Raw genomic sequence first — 4,419 nt, 5'->3', positions numbered from 1 at the left:
GCCACCTTAGGTGTACGTGGCTGGCGCCTTAGCCGGTTGAGCTATAGGCGCCGAGCCTAATTTTTTTTTGAAATAGAGATTCACAGCCAAAGCTCTTGCATATTTATAACTACACAATTCACAATCACAAAGACGTGAAAACAACCCAAGTGCCCATCAATATATCAGTGGATTAATAAAATGTGGTACATGCGTACCATGGAGTACTACTCAGCCATAAAGAAAATGACTCTTGGATTAACCTGGATGGAACCGGAGACCATGTTTCTAAGTGAAGTATCACATGAATGGACAAACACCACATGTACCTACTAGTAAATTGGAACCAATACATCAATATTGACGTATACATATGGAAATAACACTCATCGGAAATCAAGCGGGGAGCGGGGGGGAGGAAGGGATGGGTCAATTTATACCTAACAGGGACAATGCACACTGTCTGGTGATGGGCACACTTTGGTGACGATGCTGGTGCAGCTGTGGGTGAATTCAGCTGTGTGTGATAACAGGCTCTGGTGGGCTGAATGTGGGGAGCCAGGGAGAGGCAGTTTCCAGGCTCTAGTGATTGAGTAGGTGGTGCTGCCACTCACTCAGTGAGGAAGAAGGAGGCCTGGGAAGCAGCGATGCTTTGTTCCTGATCTTGAGATGCCAGTGAGAAGTGGTAGAGCCATCAAAGATGTCCACATCAATGGGCTTGGAGCTGGGGAGCTGTTGGGCTAGAGATGAAATGTTAGGACTATCCAGAGGCATTTAAACCTGCAGAACTGGAGGAGGTAACTTGGGGAGAGTGTGGTTGAGGAGGGAAGGTGGCCTGCAGAACCATCAGTGGGGCCACCAGTGTGTCAAGATTGAGTAGAAGAGAGAAAAACTATGAAAGAAACTAAAGAGTGCCGGGCAGAGGGACCCAAGAAAAATCAGGAGGGTCTTGTCTCCTCAAAATGCAGAGAGGAAGGCTGGGAGTGGGGGCTCACGCCTATAATTCTAGCACTCTGGGAGTCCAAGCCAGGTGGATTGCCTGAGCTCAGGAGTTTGAAAACAGCCTGAGCAAGAGTGAGACCTCTAAAAAAAATAATAGCCAAGTCTTGAGGTGGGCGCCTATAGTCCCAGCTACTCAGGAGGCCGAGGCAAGAGGATCACTTTAGCCCAAGAGTTTGACCAAGTGTTTGAAGTTGCTGTAAGTTATGATGCCACAGCATTCTACCCAGGGTGACAGAATGAGACCATGTCTGAAACAAAAACAAAAACAAAAAACCAGAGGGGAGAGTACCTCCAGGAGGAAAAGGTGGGCAAGTGTTAAATGCTACTGAGAGGATGAGTTTGATGATAATGGGAAAGGGGGGCCCAATGGACAGAAGAATGTGTAAAACCCACCAAAAGGATCCCATCAACCAGATCTGGAAGGTGGAGAGTTCTCCAGAAACACTGACCCCTTTCTTCAAACCCTAAGTGACAAGAAAAAAAGAATAAATAAATATATAAAAGGAGGGCTGTTGTTAAAGATTAAATGAAATTCAAGGAACATACCAGCCAAGTGCAATGAATGGCTCTTATTTGGATCTTGAATCAAACTAAGCCATTGGAAAAGACATTTATGGAGCAATCAGGGAAATCTGAAGACTGATACTCGGTGATATTAAGGAGCCATTGCTAATTTTTTTTCATGACAATGCAACCGTGGTCATAAGTTAAAGAGTCATTATCTTGTAGATATTCATACTCAAGTAGTGATTTATTTACTAGTAATACAAATAAGTGAGATTTGCTCTAAAATAGCCCAGAAGAAAATAAGGGAGGGAAGTTGTGGGGTACAGATGAAACACTGGCCATCTGTTGATGGGGCTTTCAGTTCATGAATGTTCATTATATTGTTCTATTTTATTTATGATCAAAAATTCCATAATAAAAAATGTTAATGAAAAAAACTCAGAATAAAAGTGCTTGTTGGATTTGGCAAGAAAGGTATCAGTAATTTGACAAGTTCAATCTCCGTGGATGGAAGGCAGACTGGGGTGGGAAGATGGCCCCCAAGGTTTCTGCCTCCTCTTGAGAATGGGCACAACCTGTGTTTACGATGGTATATTGCTGTGATTAGGTTACATTATATAACAGAAGTGAATGGTGAAGAAGTAATTAAGAAATAATCCTAATCAGTTGACTTTGAATCGATCAAAAGAGAGATTATTGTGATGGGCCTGACCTAATCAGGTGAGACCTTAAAAGAGAGAGACTCGCTTTATAACATTCACTGTACTAACCTGTCTTCAGGATGGGGTGAGGGGTGGTTAACAGTTATGCCCTCGAGATAAAGTCTTAGTGAAAAATAAATGTTGTTTAGTTATATTTTCAAAAAAAAAAAAAAAGAGAGAGACTCTACTGCTGGCCTTGGAGGAGCAAACTGTCCTACTGTGAAGAGGGCCATATGGCCGGGCACAGCTAGAGGCCTATAGTTGCTGAGAATGGCCCCCCATTAGCAGCCAGCAAGAAAGTGGGACTTTAGCCCCACAATTACAGGAAACTGAATTCTGCCAACACTCGGTAAGCTTTGAAAGATGATCCCAAGTTGCAGAAGAGGTCATGGCTTGGGCCGACACCTGGATTTCAGCCTTTGAGTTACTGAGCAGAGGATCCAGTGAAAACATGCTGGACTTCTGACCCACAGAAACCACGATGGAATAAAGTTGTGTTGTTTTAAGCCATTAAGTTTGTGGTAACATATTGGACAGCAATAGAAAACTAATACAGATGTTTGTTTTATTTGGTTGGTGTGTGTGTGTATTAGAGATGTTTGTAAGCTGTTGGAAGTGATCCAGTAGAGAAGGCAATACTTTGAGAAAGTTAGAGATCCTTCGAGGTGTGGTAGCTCACACCTATAACCCCAGCATTTTAGGAATTAGAAGGATTGCTTGAGGCCAGGAGTTCCAGACCAGCTTGGGAAACACAATAAGATACTGTCTCTACCAAAATAAATAAATAAATAAATTAGCTCAGTGTGGTAGTGTACACCTGTAGTCCTAACTGCTCAGGAGGCTGAGGCAAAAGAATCACTTGAGCCCAAGGATTTGAGGTTGCTGTGAGCTATGATGCCAGGGCATTCTACTGAGGTGACAAAGTGAGACTCTGTCTCAGATAAATTAATAAATAAATGCCTGGTCCATTAGCCCACAGAACCTGCTGGAAGAAACAGGCACGAAGGGTAATGCTCTAAGTTTCAAGCTCTGTACTTGGAGGTGACACACAGCAATTCTGCTCACAGACATTGGGAGCTGGGAAGCTGGGAAATGTAGTTTCCACAGGGAGGCTGGGAAATGTAGTTTCTAAGTTGACAGCTAAATAACTCTACCGTTAATCCAAAAGAAGGATAGGATGGATTTGGGTGGATATCCAGTAGTCATGGCCATGGGAGTATTTTAGCAAATGAGCATGGTAATCGTAATATATGATCTCATAATTTACTTAATAATCCCCTGTTTTGAACATGCAAATTCACCTATACACCTATTCTTTTTTTCCCCATTTATTTCCTATGACAGATACAAGATAAACACCAGTTAGCCTAAGTTTTAAAACATTTCCTTTCCCATTGAATGACCAATAAAGATCTAAGTCCAATCGGTAAAGTGAAAGGAGGCACCATATTCCTATTCTAACTGGTTTGCCAATTAACACTTCAGTTAATGGCACATAAATTTGGGGGAGTAAAATTTCTAATAAGCATCTTCCTAGAAACATCTTCCTGAAAAGAAATGACAAGCTAGTGATGAGCAACCAGGCAAAGCTTAAGTGAAATAAGAGATAAGTCAAAGTCTAGAATTGTTTCTTCCTGAGCTCATTTGCTAAATGTATGTGTGGGCTTCAGGTTTAATGTTCTCATGAAGTCCAGAACTTAACCGAGAAGATAATCTGATATGAGACCTCAAACAGCCACTCTCTTAGGGTAAAGGTGAACCAGAAGAAACCAATACACCACCCCTAGGGAACTGTAAGAAAGTATGCCATAGTGCCCCCCCCCAAAAAGGAAGCAGAAAATCATATACCTGAGAAATTGCATCTTGAAGCAACTTCTTTTGCTCAGCATTGAAGGGTAAATCACTTCACATCACTTATTATCGTCCACAAATCTTCAAACATTACATTTAGTTTAAATCCCAGGCTTGTAATTCTCCTAGGATCTCATAGAAGCAGGATTTCAACATATGATACTTTTAAAAATGTGAACTGTTTAGCTCGGTGCCCGTAGCACAGTGGTTATGGCGCCAGCCACATACACTGAGGCTGGTGGGTTTTTTTTGTTTGTTTTTTTTTTTTGAGACAGAGCCTCAAGCCGTCCCCCTGGGTAGAGTGCCGTGGCATTACAGCTCACAGCAACCTCCAACTCCTGGGCTCCAGCGAGTCTCCTGCCTCCGCCTCCCAAGCAGC

At 42.5% G+C, this 4,419-nt stretch overlaps 1 non-coding gene across 1 annotated transcript; it reads right to left on the bottom strand.

Annotated features, from left to right (window-relative positions):
• Positions 1-3,515: 3,515 nt before the first annotated feature.
• Positions 3,516-3,634, bottom strand: LOC111728419. The gene has a single exon (XR_002775720.1). It is a non-coding gene; the product is annotated as a small nucleolar RNA SNORA27 (small nucleolar RNA).
• Positions 3,635-4,419: the final 785 nt, after the last annotated feature.

Source organism: Otolemur garnettii, unplaced genomic scaffold (assembly GCF_000181295.1).
Source record: "Otolemur garnettii isolate 467f Iridium unplaced genomic scaffold, OtoGar3 scaffold00156, whole genome shotgun sequence".
In the NCBI taxonomy this organism is placed as follows: Eukaryota; Metazoa; Chordata; class Mammalia; order Primates; family Galagidae; genus Otolemur; species Otolemur garnettii.
This window is presented reverse-complemented; position numbering and strand designations above follow the sequence as displayed.